The 16,503-nt window shown below is 42.7% G+C and overlaps 1 long non-coding RNA gene and 1 other non-coding gene across 2 annotated transcripts; both read right to left on the bottom strand.

Annotated features, from left to right (window-relative positions):
* Positions 1–406: 406 nt before the first annotated feature.
* On the bottom strand, positions 407–16,280 carry LOC138989981 (uncharacterized). The gene is made up of 4 exons (XR_011466171.1): positions 16,191–16,280; positions 14,397–14,448; positions 13,249–13,360; positions 407–470 (listed from the first exon to the last, which is right to left on the bottom strand). It is a non-coding gene; the product is annotated as an uncharacterized lncRNA (long non-coding RNA).
* On the bottom strand, positions 2,503–2,575 carry TRNAG-CCC (transfer RNA glycine (anticodon CCC)). The gene has a single exon. It is a non-coding gene; the product is annotated as a tRNA-Gly (tRNA).
* Positions 16,281–16,503: the final 223 nt, after the last annotated feature.

A 16,503-nucleotide genomic window follows, 5' to 3' on the forward strand; every position in this document is an offset into this window, starting at 1 on the left:
GGGAGGAACAGCAAGTGCATGCTCACCCAGTGGCTGCTGAGGAAAAGCAAAAAGCTGGGCTGGAACGGGCATGGCCTAAGGAGCTGAGGTGTGAGAGGCCAGGATGGGGAGGCAGGTCTTGACATCCTTGGGCTGTTGGAAGGTTGACTGCTAAGGGGTTCCCTCCCCCATCCCAAGGTGCTGCATAGGCACCCCTCATGGGGATGAAGCATCTTGTCTGGCCACACCCCACTAAGGCCCCTTCTGGACCAGCCTGCTCTCCGGGGGCTCCATCTGGGACACAGGTCGCAGGCCCTCTATTCCCCAGATCCCACTGACTCCTCATCCCCAGTAGGGCCACTCAGGAGAACACAGATTCCCATTCCTGTGACCCTCTTCTTCTCCAAAGATTCCCATGACTTTCTCACCTCCTCTCCAGGAAATCCTTTCTATTCTGAGGTGGTGGGGAGCCCATGAGAGCCTTGCTCTTCCTAAGAATTTAAGAAGACAAAAATAAGGAGGAGATTTTAAGACACTTTTGCTTTTCCACTCAGAGACAATGAGTTGATTGAATGGGGCCTGGCCCTGGTGGGGAAAGGAGATGCGGATGGACAAGGCAGGTGTGAGTTATCATTTCAGAAAGCTGATCACACTGCATTGGTTTACGAGGTAAGACTGCCCTTCCTCAACCCATCCGGGTTCCTGAGCTGTTTCAAGGGGTGCACATCTAGGTACCACTCAGCCTGAATGGTAGAACCCCCAGAAGACAGACCCAGAAGGCCAAGTACTGGCCAAGAGGCCCACCTTCCTAGGCCCCATCTCTTTCCCCCTGATTGATCCCAGGAAATCCTATGGGTGTCAGAACCAAGAACCGGGGTGTCAGAGAACGCTGAAGCAGCTCAGGCCGACCCTCACGCCCCCTCCTCCCTCCCTCACCCCACCACTTTTATTCCTCCCGCCTGGGAATAGTGACACCCTTGGGAAAGTTATACTCAATTTCTGGTTTCTGCCCTTTTCCTCCTATCTACAATAAACTGTGGAAAATTCTGAAAGAGATGGGAATACCAGACCACCTGACCTGCCTCTTGAGAAACCTATATGCAGGTCAGGAAGCAACACTTAGAACTGGACATGGAACAACAGACTGGTTCCAAATAGGAAAAGGAGTTCGTCAAGGCTGTATATTGTTACCCTGCTTATTTAACTTCTATGCAGAGTACATCATGAGAAACGCTGGGCTAGAGGAAGCACAAGCTGTAATTAAGATTGCCGGGAGAAATATCAATAACCTCAGATATGCAGATGACACCACCCTTATAGCAGAAAGTGAAGAGGAACTAAAGAGCCTCTTGATGAAAGTGAAAGAGGAGAGTGAAAAAGTTGGCTTAAAGCTCAACATTCAGAAAACGAAGATCATGGCATCTGGTCCCATCACTTCATGGGAAATAGATGGGGAAACTGTCAGACTTTATTTTTGGGGGCTCCAAAATCACTGCAGATGGTGACTGCAGCCATGAAATTAAAAGACACTTACTCCTTGGAAGGAAAGTTATGACCAACCTAGATAGCATATTCAAAAGCAGAGACATTACTTTGCCAACAAAGGTCCGTCTAGTCAAGGCTATGGTTTTTCCAGTGGTCATGTATGAATGTGAGAGTTCGACTGTGAAGAAAGCTGAGCACCGAAGAATTGATGCTTTTGAACTGTGGTGTTGGAGAAGACTCTTGAGAGTCCCTTGGACTGCAAGGAGATCCAACAAGTCCATTCTAAAGGAAATCAGTCCTGGGTGTTCTTTGGAAGGACTGATGCTAAAGCTGAAACTCCAGTACTTTGGCCACCTCATACAAAGAGTTGACTCATTGGAAAAGACTCTGATGCTGGGAGGGATTGGGGGCAGGAGGAAAAGGGGATGACAGAGGATGAGATGGCTGGATGGCATCACCAACTCGAAGGACGTGAGTTTGAGTAAACTCCGGGAGTTGGTGATGGACAGGGAGGCCTGGCGTGCTGAGATTCATGGGGTCGCAAAGAGTCGGACACGACTGAGTGACTGAACTGAACCGAAGCATTCAGAAACCAGTTATTGGTCCAATAACAAAATGAAGCTTGCTTTGAAACTAGAATACAATTGTAATGTTCCTTTTTAAACACACCTGAATTGAATTTCTGGTTTCGTTTCCTTTTTAAAAAAAAAAATTATTTTTGGTTGCACTGGGTCTTCATTGCTGCACACGGGCTTTCTCTAGTTGTGGTGCACGGGCTTCTCACTGTGGTGGCTTCTCTCGATGCAGAGCACAGGCTCTAGGGCACACAGGCTTCAGTAGTTGCGACTCGTGGGCTTTAGCTGCTCCCCAGCATGTGGAATAATCCTGGACCAGAGATCAAACCGTGTCTCCTGCGTTGGCACGCAGATTTTGAGCCACTGTACCACCAGGGAAGTCCTGGTTTCATTTTCTTTTTATTTATTTATTTACTTATTTATTTGACTGTGCTGGGTCTTAGTTGAGGCATGTGAGATCTAGTTCCCTGACCAGGGATCGAACCTGGGCCTCCTGCATTGGGAACACAGAGTCTTAACCACTGGACCACCAGAGAAGTCTCTCATTTTCTTATTTCATTTCTAAGACGAGCTTTGATAATTAGGCTTCCGTGTTGTGAATAGAGCTCAGGGCTTGGGACTTTCCACTGCTGCAGGGTGCACCAGAGTGCTCAGGAAGACAGAAGGTTCCCCCATACACATTCCACCTCCTATTCATGATGCGCTCAGTGCTTGTATGTAACCCAGGCTGCTGGAGCTGGGAAACCAGATGGAGGCTGCCTCAGGGAGCACCTAGGCTAGATCAGAAGGAAGTCCCAACACTTTCCAATCCCCCAGATTGCACTTCCCAATCCCCCAGATTGCTCTCCCACCCTCTTCTCTCACCCTCAGACAAACATTTTCTCTTCTCAGGCAATATTAGATGCCTTAAAATAATAATCTCTCTAGATCCCTCACTCAGCTTCCCCTAATGTTAGCATCTTACTTCATCATAGTCCAGTTATCACAATCAAGAAATTAATGTTACATTATTATTAATCCCACTTCTGGGCATATACTCAGACAAAACTACAATTTGAAAAGATCCATGCACCCCTATGTTCATAGCAGCACTATTTACAATAGTGAAGACATGGAGGCAACCTAAATGTCCAATGACAGATGAATGGATAAAGAAGACGTGGTACATATACACAGTGAAATATTCCTCAGCCATTAAAAGAAATGAAATAATGCCATTTGCAGCAAAATGGATGGACCTAGAGATTATCGTACTAAGTGAAGTAGGTCAGAAAAAGACAAATGCCATACGATATCACTTATATGTGGATTCTAAAATACAACACAAATGAACTTACCTATGAAGCAGAAACAGACTCACAGATATAGAGAATAGACTGTGGTCGCCAAGGGGGAGGTGGGGGGAGGGGAGGGAAGGACTGGGAGTTTGGGATTAGCACATGCAAACTCTTATATGTAGGATGGATAAATGACAAGTGCCTACTGTATAGCACAAGAAACTGCATTCAGTATTTTGTGATAAACTGTAATGGAAAAGAAGGAAACGGCAACCCACTCCAGTGTTCTTGCCTGGAGAATCCCACGGACAGAGGAGCCTGGCGGGCTACAGTCCATGAGGTCGCAAAGAGTCAGACACAACTGAGCAACTAAGCACATATGGCATATATGTGTGTGTGTGTGCGCGCGCGCGAGCTAGGTTGCTTCAGTTGTGTCCCACTCTTTGCCACTCCATATATATATGTATATATATAACTGAATTACTTTGCAGAACACCAGAAACTGACACAGCATCATAAATCAACTATACTTCATACTCCAACTATACTATATTTTCTTAAAACTTAAAATTTTAATTATCCTACTATTAACTAAATAAAGATCTTATTCAAATTTCACCAGTTTTCCCATGAATGTCCTTTCTCTGTTCCAGGATCTTAACCAGGGTCCCACGTAACATTCAGTTATTTCTCTTTAGTGTCCTGCAATCTGTGACCGATCCTCGGTCTCTCCCTTTTTTTTAATGACCTTGACACTTCTTATAAGTGTACCATCAAGTCTCTGCTGAACGTATCTCAATTCAGGTTTGTCTTGTTTTCCCGTGATTCGACTGATGTCCTAGATGTGTTTTTGTAAGCTGCTCCACATTCTTTTTGGAGTGGAAAGAAAATGCTACGTGCCTTTGTTCCCATGCTTTTCCCCACCTTCTGTCATTTCCCTTGAATGGGAAAAACCCTCCTGTGTTTCTCCTCTCTACTCTTCCTGCACTGCTCAACCAGATGTGCAGGAAAAACTCTGCTGTTTCTCCTTTACTGCAACACTCTACTCAAAGAATACCCTACCTCGGGTCACCAAATGGCTGGGTTTTCCATACCAGGCAATTCTCTGATTCTCCGGACACCAGCTGGGTGTCCCACAGTTCAGTTCAGTTCTGACATTGCCTACCCAGAGTTAGCAGCAGAGCACGCAGGTTAACGGCTCAGTGCCACAAAACTGCCCTCTCCCCCAACTTCAGACACCAACTGCAAGTCTGGCTTGACAGTAGGCATTTAATAGACTGAGGCTGAGCAGAGCATGCCATGACCCAGTGACCCCAGGCCTAGTGATGCATTCCAGAGAAATGTGTTCACCAAAGGACATGTCCAAGAATGTTCCACTCATATTAGTAAGAGCAAAAACAACCCAAACATCCATCAACAGAATGAATAGACAGATCTGATGTGTTCACACAATCAGTCATTGAGTTACTCATCAATAAAAAGGAGCCAAGTGCTGATACCTAATATTGTGTGATTAAATTTGGATGACATTCTAGAAAAGGCAAGAATACCTTTTGATAATACAAGTAACAATATCTTCTGGGGTGATGAAAACACTGTATTCCTTGACCAAAGTGGTCACTATGTGAGTGCGTATGTGTGTAAAAAGTTATCAAGACGGACACTTACCATTCATGCTCGTATGTACTTCTCCATATGTATGTTTTACTTCACTAAAAAGATTTTATAATCCTATGAAAAGCTAAGGATTCCCAGCTTGTAATACTGCATACTATTAGCTCAGAGGAAAAAGCAGAAAATTATGTAAACAGAGCCCATAGCTGGTTCCCAGGGGCAAAAGGAAACCACATTCCTCTGGCCCTTTCCTTCCTTCTTCCCTGCCTTTGAGTGTTTCCCCATTTGGAATGACCCTCCATCTCTTTTCTAATTTGTCAAATATTAGCCATCCTACAAAACCTTACAAACCACCTTCTCCAGTTAACCCACCTGGATTTCCCAACCAATGGCATTTCTCTCTGTCCTACCTGCCTCTCTCTATTGGTTCCTGCACACATCTACCACCTTATTCCTTAGACTGAATAGAAGATATGTATTCATTGATACTGGTGACTCCCACAGTAGCCAGTATATAGCTGACACTCAATAAACACTTATTGAACTGTCACTGAAATACCCCCATCCTGGCCACCTCACCTGCTCCATCTCGGCCACACTCAAGTCAGGCTGCTACCAGGCCCCCCACTGTCTTACTGTGGATTCTCTTGTGCATTGACAGGGCCTAAGCATGATGGGCATGTGGTTCAGGGAAGCCGAACAGCTTCATTTCCCTCCCAGAACCAGAACAGGATGCAGTCCTATGACAATGAGGGGAAGTACAGTGAATTCACAATTGAGGTTGTTGATGGAAAGCTATTTATTAATTACCCAGATGGTAACTGAGTCTCAACCAGTTCAAAGATTTTAGATATTGGGTGCTGATTTCTGTGAAATGCAGAGGCTGTGTTCTTGTTCAGTTCAATTTAGCAGGCATTTTTTGAGCGCCCAGTGAGTGCTTATCACTGTACTAAGCCTGTGGAAGCTGTAAAAGACAAAAGTCAACAAACTATAAAAGACATAATGAAGTAAACGGTAAAGAGAGAGAAATAAGCCCGGCACCATGGGAAGTTATGTGAAGTAGTTGTTAACTCTGGACAGGAGGCTGCTTTATGGGGAAGAAGCATTTGAAAGAAGACCCAGAGGAGCAAGAATGAGAGCAGGACTTTCTTAACAGAAGGAGTAATGCATAACGATATCATAGCACTTCCATGGGGGGAAAGAGCAGTGGTTCAGTGAAAACAGAAGAAGCTTCAAAATCACCCTAGAAAGGTAAGTTGAGCTCTTTATCCTGTAGACAGTTGAGAGCCACTGCAGATTTCAGGTTGGGGCAAAGTGATCTGGAATGTATTTGATAGAATGTAAAGGATGTTGCGGCATACACAGAGGGTTATCTACCTGACCACTATCACCACCCCCACCATCATCACTACCACCACCACCACCATCACCCCCACGTCTAACGTCACCACGCACTTCTCATTCTTTCCCATCCTGCCTTCTTCATGTTCAATGGAAGCTCAGTTGTATTTAGATATGAAGCAGCTGATGAGCTTCAAGGGAAACAGCCCCAGGAGTGAGTCTTGCTTATGTAAACCTAGGGATCCAGGGTTCAGCATCATAGAAATTTGTGCAGTTGTTTTGTTTCTGTGTGATTGTCACAATGATTAGGGGACATTGTTGTCAGTTCATAGACAAGGATCAGGAATGCTTGACATCCTGCAATGCACAGGACAATCCCACACACCAAAGATTTGTCCTGTGCCCTGCATGACTTTTTAAAAGACTCTTCATTGTAGTATAATTATGTATAGAAAAAGATACGCAGGTCCTAAGTGTACAGCCTGATGAATCTTCACAAACTGAATACATCCCAGTGCCTACTTCCAGTCATACATCGACCCTAATTTCTGATAGAATGTACACCAGTATGGTCACTTTTGAACTTTACATAAATGAACCCATGACATGTGAATAAACCACTAGACATTTCTGTAGATGAATACTCTATTATAATCATTAACTCCAACAACAACAAATTTTGCACAATTTAATTCTACACTGCATTTTCTGAGAATGCAACCGTCATGTAAATGTAAATTAAGGGATGCCTTTTTTAAAAGCTCAGAGTTTTACAAAGAGTTGATCACAACTGCAGAAAATCACCGCACTGAGAGCAATCTCTCTCTTGGTTTTTAATTGTTGATACAGCACAGTTGTATCAGTTTTCATCTGAAGCTGCTGAGTTCACGGTAATGCTACATACAGGTCAAATATACATAAAGTACAGATTGCTTTTTTATGTGCAGAATATTTTTGTGCTATTTTTTTCCATTTTTTTAAATTGGAGAATAATTATTTACCATGTTGTGTTGATTTCTGCCATACAACAATGTGAATCAGCCATAAGTTTACATATGTCCCCTCCCTCTTGAACCTCCCTCCTCACTCCCACACCATTCCACCCCTCTGGGTTGCCACTGAGTCCTGGGTTGAGCTCTCTGTCTTACATAGGAACTTCCCACTAGCTTTCTATTTTGCATATGGTAATGTATATTTTTTAATTCTACTCTCTCAGTTCGTGCCCCCTCTCCTTCCTGCACTGTGTCCGCAAGTCTGTTCTCTATGTCTGTGTGTTTCTTCCTGCCCTGCAAATAGGCTCAGCAGTACCACTTTTTTAGATCCCATATATACGCATTAGTGTATGATATTTGTTTTTCACTTTCTGACTTATTCCACTCTGTATAACAAGTTCTAGGTTCATCCACCTCACTAGCACTGACTCAAATTCATTCCTTTTATGTGTGCCATATTAGTCAGCTTTTGACAGCTTGTGCTCCTGCAACAAACATCTCCAAAAATGTCAATGGCTTACAATGACAAAAATTTATTTTTTGGTTCATGTATACACCAGCGGAAGCTCTGCTCCTGTTCCATATGTCTCTTTCACTACAAAAGCCAGGCCAAAGGAGCAACCTTATCTAAGACATGCTGCTGTCATGGCAGAAGGAAAGAGGAGTGGCGGAACCACACAATGGCTTTTCAAGCTCTTCTCAGAAGTGACACTTCCATTCACATTACACTGACCAAAGCAAATCATAAAGCAAGCCTGACATCAATTGAGCGAGGCAATATAAGTCCCATGCCATCAGTCTGGGATATATAATTCTGATATAGCAAAGGCAGGGAATAATTTGGAGTCCTAATATAATTTACCATATATACTGAAATGTATATCCATAAATTTTGTAAATTATCTTTATTTCACTTTTATATTTCCAATGAGGACTTGTAAGGATTTGTTTTTTGAGTATGGGTGTGGATAGATTATATTATCTTCAATTTTCATTTCAGGAAAGAGGAGTGCTATAAAATATTTACACAAAAGGAGATGTTCTAAGAGGTTCTAAGAGGCTGAGAACCAGTGGTCTGAATCACTCATGGTAATTCCATTCCCTTGCAGAAATTGACTAAAGAATACGTATAGGTTGCAATTCTGGCCAGGGAGACTCAAGAGGAAACTCTCAGGAGGACTTCTGAGATGATGATAATTGTGCTTTGAGGAAATAAGGGAAAATTGCACATGTCACTGTGTAAGCGTGTTAACCTTGAACTACAACAGTCGTCTTAAAGCCACAAAGGGCCATGCCAAAATGCTGAGTGTGGAAAAATGAAAAGAATCTGGGTAACTGAGGAGCTGCTAAGTTTTCCTGAAAATGCCTCAAATTTGAACTTTTTGTTATACGAAACAATACATTTTTCTGATATTCAAGGAAATCTGTAGTTGAGTTTTCTGTTCCTGGTAGTCAAAAGTATGCTACAATCACCTGGAATGGGAAGACTCTGGGGGCAGAGATGTTAGTATGTAGAATATTGTAATAGTCCAGGCAAGAGTTAATGAGGGCACTTCTCCAGTGGTCCAATGGTTAAGAATCCATTTTCCAACGCAGGGAACGCGGGTTCAATCCCTGGTCTGGGAGCTAAGATCCCACCTGCCACAAGGCAACTAAGCCCCAGTGCAGCCAAAACAAAAAACAAACAGAAACAAAACATACATAAAGAGGTAATGAGGACTTGAATGAGAGGAAGACCTGCACGTAGTGGTGTGTTGGTAAGTGCTTCACAACCAGTTCTCAGTTCGGGGTGGAGGTGGATAGGAGCCAGGTTGGTAGCATTTGCCAACATCTATTAGCTTCCATGGTGGCTCAAACGGTAAAGAAGCTGCTGCAATGCAGGAGACTTCAGTTTGATCCCTGGTTTGGGAAGATCCCTTGGAGGAGGGAATGGCAACCCACTCAAGTATTCTTGCCTGGAGAATCCCCATGGACCGAGGAGCCCGGCAGGTTACAGTCCATGAGGTCGCAAAGAGTCGGTCACAACTGAGAGACTATGCACAGTACAGCAATTATTGCCAATACCAAGCTACCAACAGTTTAACCACCAGCTTGTCTGCTTTCTGAAAATTCAACAATTACTTGCAAGATGGCACCAGCTGGCTTCAGCATACCCCTGGCTGTGTGGCTAGGAAACCCAGACAGATAGGCAGGACTAGTAAAACTCCAGATTATGTGGACAGTTACAGAAGCTGTAATCTGACAAACAGGCAAACAAAAACATACTTTTGCTCATCTCTGTAACATTTCCCAGGAAGTACACTGGGAGACACAGTATCACTTTGGAGGGTAATTTTACAGTCAACAAATAAGTGAAAGTCCCCCAGTCGCGTCTGACTCTTTGTGACCCCATGGACTGTAGCCTGCCAGGTTCTTCTGTCCATGGAATTCTCCAGGCCAGAATACTGGAGTAAGTAGCCATTCCCATCTCCAGGGGATCTTCCCAACCCAGGAATCGAACCCAGGTCACCCGCATTGCAGGTGCATTCTTTACCATCTGTGCCACTAGGGAAGCCCCAAATAAGGATCATAAATTAATTTTATGACCAGCACATTGTACAGAGATACAATAAAACAAGGCCATGATAAAGTGGGTGTCTCTGGCACTGAGCCCTGGGATGGGCAGGGTGAACTTGTAAGACATCACAGTGTCCTAAAACCTGCATCAGGCAAAACACCAATGGGAGTCTGGGTGGAAGCACACGGGGGGAGGAGAGTAGGCTAGGTTGGCCAGAATCAGCAAGTTATTAGGGCCAGTCAGAGTGGAGATGCTATAGTTCAATCCATGGATGCTGTTATCAATCCACGGACTTTAACCTGCCAGGCTCCTCTGTCCATGGGATTTTCCAAGCAAGAATACTAGAGTGGGTTGCCATGCCCTCCTCCAAGGGATCTTCCCCACCCAAGGATCGAACCCATGTCTATTGTGTCCTCTGCATTGGTAGGCGGATTCTTTACCACTGAGCCACCTGGCAAGCCCAACTGATCCATTACTTTCTCCATTTATTCAACCACCATTTATTGAGCATCTGTTAAGTACTGGGTTCTAAGTAGGCTTGGGATAAACAAAAGGGATTTCTTGGACCTCATACTCTCAAAGGTAAGATGAACAGGTAAGCTAGATTAATGACAAAATACAGGAACTCTATATTCCAATTTAAAACTAAAAGGGCACTGCTGCTGCTAAATCACACTAGTCTCATTTTATTTAACTTCACAGTGAAATTCAAAAGACTGAACGCTTAACTCTGAGAGATGGCCCTGCTGGCTCTACCCTGAGGTTTCTCAGCATTTACTCTGAATTTCTGTAGCCTTTTTTCTCTGCGTATTGTTCAATTGATGCAGTTCGTACAAATCAAAAAGATTAGAAGGACTTTATTATGGGTGAGAAGATAAAAACCACTGGCCCCATGGATGTTATGCAAGATTACGGAGCACCTAAACCGCAGTTGAGAAAACTTCCTACGTTATGGAGAAATCCTCTTCTCTAGGAAATAAAAAAATTCTCACTCTCATATCAGTATAGCCCCAAAACCTTCATCTGAAGCATCTGTGGCTAAAAAGAACCTATTCTTCAAGTTACTTTTTTCATCCAAATGTTATCTCCTGCCAGGCTGTTTGTTTCCTGATGCCAGGATATTTGATATGGCTTCTTCTTACAAAAAAACCAGTGGCGTGCATGATCATATCATGAGGATTCTTTGGTTTTTTATTTGTAAAAATCTTATGCAACTTGGCTTAAACAAAGAAAATTTTTCATTGAGTCATATCAATGAAAAATCCAGGGAGTAGATTTAGGTTCTGCTTCAGGTGTGCTGACGTGACAATAATCAAGTGATGTCACAGAGACCTGGTTTCTCTCTCTCACTATCACTTCAAACTCCTTTTCAGACTGACCCTTGCCCTCATGATGATAATACAGCTGCTGGAGCCCAGCAACTACATCCTCTCAGGGCTAAGAACATCAGAGAAGAGAGAGCTTCAACCAGTTCAAACAAAAACGCTGGGCCTAATCTTCAACTACCCAAGCTAGGTCAAGTGGCCATCCCTGACACAATTACACTGGCCAGGAGAAGGCAAGACAGGGCCTGGTTTAAAACTAGGTCCCATAATGACCTCTGTGGGAGAAGAATCTAAAAACAGTGGGTATATGTATAACTGAGTCACATTGCTATACAGCAGAAACTAACACAACATTGTAAATCAGCTATGCTCTAATAAAAATTAATTTTAAAAAAGTAAAATAAGGTTAAAAAGTTAGATCTCATGCTAGCCCTGGAGAGAAAGTTTTTAAGGAATTGGCTCACAGGATTATGGAGACTGGCAAATGCAATCTCTGTACCCCAGGTTAGAAACTTAGACAGTTCTTCTACGTTAGAGTCTTACAGCAGAATTCCTTCTTCTCCAGAAAACCTCAACGTTTGCTCTTCATGCCTTCAACTGATTGAATGAGGCCCACCCATGTTACAGCCATAAGCTCTTTTACTTTAAGTTTGTTGTTGTTCAGTCATTGAGTCATGTCTGACTCTTTGCAACCCCATGGACTGCAGCATGCCAGGCTTCCCTGTCCTTCACTGTCTCCCAGAGTTTGCTTAAATTAATTCAGTTCAGTCAGTTCAGTTCAGTTGCTCAGTCATGTTCGACTCTTTGCGACCCCATGAATTGCAGCACACCAAGCCTCCCTGTCCATCACCAACTCCTGGAGTTCACTCAGACTCATGTCCATTGAGTCAGTGATGCCATCCAGCCATCTCATCCTCTGTCATCCCCTTCTCCTCCTGCCCCCAATCCCTCCCAGCACCAGAGTCTTTTCCAATGAGTCAACTCTTTGCATGAGGTGGCCAAAGTACTGGAGTTTCAGCTTTAGCATCATTCCTTCCAAAGAACACCCAGGTCTGATCTCCTTTAGAATGGACTGGTTGGATCTCCTTGCAGCCCAAGGTACTCTCAAGAGTCTTCTCCAAACCACAATTCAAAAGCATCAATTCTTCGGCTCTCAGCTTTCTTCACAGTCCAACTCTCACACCCATACATGACCACTGGAAAAACCATAGCCTTGACTAGACGGACCTTTGTTGGCAAAGTAATGTCTCTGCTTTTGAATATGCTATCTAGGTTGGTCATAACTTTCCTTCCAAGGAGTAAGCATATTTTAATTTCATGGCTGCAATCACTATCTGCAGTGATTTTGGAGCCCAAAAAAATAAAGTCTGACACTGTTTCCACTGTTTCCCCATCTATTTCCCATGAAGTGATGGGACCAGATGCCATGATCTTAGTTTTCTGAATGTTGAGCTTTAAGCCAATTTTTTCACTCTCCTCTTTCACTTTCATCAAGAGGCTTTTTAGTTCTTCTTCACTTTCTGCCATAAGGGTGGTGTCATCTGCATATCTGAGGTGATTGGTATTTCTCCTGGCAATCTTGATTTCAGCTTGTGCTGCTTCCAGCCCAGCGTTTCTCATGATGTACTCTGCATATAAGTTAAATAAGCAGGGTGACAATGTACAGCCTTGATGTACTCCTTTTCTATTTGGAACCAGTTTGTTGTTCCATGTCCAGTTCTAACCATTGCTTCCTGACCTGCATACAAGGTCAAGAGGCAGGTCAAGTGGTCTGGTATTCCCATCTCTTTCAGAATTTCCCACACTTTATTGTAATCCACACAGTCAAAAGCTTTGGCATAGTCAATAAAGCAGAAATAGATGTTTTTCTGGAACTCTCTTGCTTTTTCCATGATCCAGCGGATGTTGGCAATTTGATCTCTGGTTCCTCTGCCTTTTCTAAAACCAGCTTGAACATCTGGAAGTTCACAGTTCACATATTGCTGAAGCCTGGCTTGGAGAATTTTGAGCATTACTTTACTAGCATGTGAGATGAGTGCAATTGTGCAGTAGTTTGAGCATTCTTTGGCATTGCCTTTCTTTGGGATTGGAATGAAAACTGACCTGTTCCAGTCCTGTGGCCACTGCTGAGTTTTCCAAATTTGCTGGCATATTGAGGGCAGCACTTTCACAGCATCATCTTTCAGGATTTGAAAAGTAGGAAGTCAAGAAACACCTGGAGTAACAGGCAAATTTGGCCTTGGAATACAGAATGAAGCAGGGCAGAGGCTAATAGAGTTTTGCCAAGAGAACGCACTGGTCGTAGCAAACACCCTCTTCCAACAACACAAGAGAAGACTCTACACATGGACATCACCAGATGGTCAACACCGAAATCAGATTGATTATATTCTTTGCAGCCAAAGATGGAGAAGCTCTATACAGTCAGCAAAAACAAGACCGGGAGCTGACTATGGCTCATATCATGAACTCCTTATTGCCAAATTCAGACTTAAATTTAAGAAAGTAGGGAAAACCACTAGACCATTCATTAAATTAATTTATGAAGCAGAAATCTGGGAAGAGCCTCTGTTCTGAGCCTGGGATCTCCTAGCCTCCAGGCCTGAGTTGCCTACTTTTCAGGCTTCTTTTGAGGGAGAGGAAAAAGCTTCTATGATATTTTAAGTCATTGGGTTTGGGGGATTTTCTGTTATATGAAGGTGTTATATGAGCCTAATTCTATGCAATACAAAAACCAAAGAACATGCAAGTCACTTAAGATAATAAACAAAGTACTAAACAAGGAACCATCTTTTTAAAAATAAAGCATAATTCAAGATGACAGAAATAAGGGAGTATCCTGGTGGCCAAGTGGTTAGGATTCTGGGCTTTCACTGCCATGGTCCAGGTTCAATCCCTGGCTGGGGAACTGAGATCTTACAAGCTGTGCAGCACTCCATCCCTCCACCAAAAAAAGATGGAAATAAGACTAGGGAATTTTTCTAACCATAAATATAAATTCATTTCTTAAATCCTTCTAACTTAGATTGGGTCAAAACCATTTTTTTTTTTTTCAGGAAAAGCACATCAGCAACAGTTTTCAAAACAGTTAGCGTGTTAACAAACAAAGTAAAATTCAAACCAGAAGATAGTAAACATTTAAAGAGTGTTGTCTAATATTGCCACTATCTTAAAAACCTTCGCAAACTTTTATGCACTGAATAACATCACACACACACACACACACACACACACACACACACCACTGTTACCACTTAGAAGAGTGCCAGGTCCAGATGGTTTCACAGATGACTTCTTTCAAAGCTGCAATAAAGCAGTAACTTCAATACCTCAAAATGTGTGTCAGTAGCTAGAAAAAAAACATATGTCTACCCAAACATTTTACACAGCCAAAATGATCCTATAAACAAAAGCTACTATGAATATTATTGAAAAATTCTAAATAAAAATACTAGCAAAATTAATCAGGAAATACATCAAAATAATACTACGACAATGCTGCTAATTAAAGTTTACTACAAGAATGCAAGGATATTTCAATATCAGGAAGTCTATTGTCATCATTCAGTACATTCATTGGTAAAGGAAAAAATATGTTTACCTTGATATGAGCCTCAAAGTTTGTTGTTTTTAATTTCAAGAGCTATATCTAATCTTTTTTAAGTTCTTGGTAAACTAATAATAGATGAGTTCTTTCTTAAAAGGACTAAAAATATCTGGCTCATATTAACAGCCAACATCTTATCTAATGGTGAAACATCAGAATGGTTCCCTTTAAAATCAGGAAAGAGATAAGGTTGTGAATTAGCCCCACTGTGTTTCAACATCATTCTGGAGGTCTTAACTATCACCTTAAGCTAATAAAAAGAAATAGGAGGAATTTATTATGAAAAATAAAAAAGAGAAATGTCATAATTGCAAATAATATATTTATCCAAAGTAAGATTTGGTAAATAAATGTTAGAATTATTCAGAGAACCTGGTGAGGTTATTTAGATCACAAAGTGAACATAAATCAATCGCAGCAATAATTAGTTAGAATATATACAGACAAATGCCATTCATAAAGTAAAAAGAAAACCTAGCAGACTATATTTTCAATAAACCCTGGTAGACTGTATTTTTTAAATTCTCAGCAACAGTAAATCCCATTCCACATGCTCTTCCTCAGTATGTCCTGGCCACTGCCCCATAAGGGATAGAGTTCAAGTCCCCAGCCCTTAAACCCAGTCTGGCCTTGTGACTTGCTGGGAATCAATAGAATTCAGCTGACTTCTAAGGCTAAGCCAGAAAAGGGCATGCCTCGTTCCCCTGGGATGCCTGCTCCCATCCATATGCCAGGTAACAAGTCTTATCCTCTGTGGCCACCAGGTTGGAGGGGCCACTCTCAGCACTCCAGTTTACAGCCCCCCACAGTCCCAGTTGAGCCCAGCCTTCCCACAATACCATCAAGGGAGCAGATGTGTGATGATACCACCTTGGAGCTTCTAGACCACCCCGTTTGCTACCTGAGTACCAAGAAGTGACCTCAACTGATGTGACAAAGAGCAGCATTGCCCAGTTGAAGTGGCTCAAACTCTTGGCCCTCAGAATGCAAAATGGTGCAGCCACCAAGGAAAACAGCTTGGGGATTTCTCCAAGTTAAACATAGAACAGTCATAAGACCCAGCAACTCCACTCTTCTCCTGGAGAAGGAATGGCAACCCACTCCAGGAGGTGGAAATGGCAACCCACTCCAGTATTTTTACTGGAGAATTCCATGGACAGAGGAGCCTGGTAGGCTACAGTCCATGGGGTCACAAAAGAGTCAGACACAACTGAGTGAATAAACAGCAACAATTCCACTCTTACATACATATCCCAAAGAACTGAAGGCAGAACTTGATGTTTGCACACTCATGATCATGGGAGCATTGATCACAGTGACCAAAAGGGAGAAACAACCCTAAACTCCAACAACAGATGAATGGATAAATAAAATATGATATATACAAATATTAGAATATTTATTCAGCCATGAAAGGGAATGAAATTTTGATACCTACCTCAACATGGATGAATCTTGAAACCATTATGCTTAGTGAAATAAGCCAGACACAGAAGGACAAATATTGTATGGTTCCACTTGTATGAGGGACCTAGAATAGGCAAATTCATAGAGAAAACAGGAAACAGAACAGCAGTTACCAGGGGCTGGGGGAAGTGAGGTAACTAATAGTGTGTGCTTAGTCACTTGGATGTGTCTGACTCTTTTGCAACCCCGTGGACTATAGCCCTTCAGGCTCCTCTGTCCATGGGATTTTTCAGACAAGAATACTGGAGTGGGTCACCATTTCCTACTCCAGGGGATCTTCCAGA

The sequence above is a fragment of the Bos mutus genome, chromosome 11, assembly GCF_027580195.1.
Source record: "Bos mutus isolate GX-2022 chromosome 11, NWIPB_WYAK_1.1, whole genome shotgun sequence".
NCBI lineage: Eukaryota > Metazoa > Chordata > Mammalia > Artiodactyla > Bovidae > Bos > Bos mutus.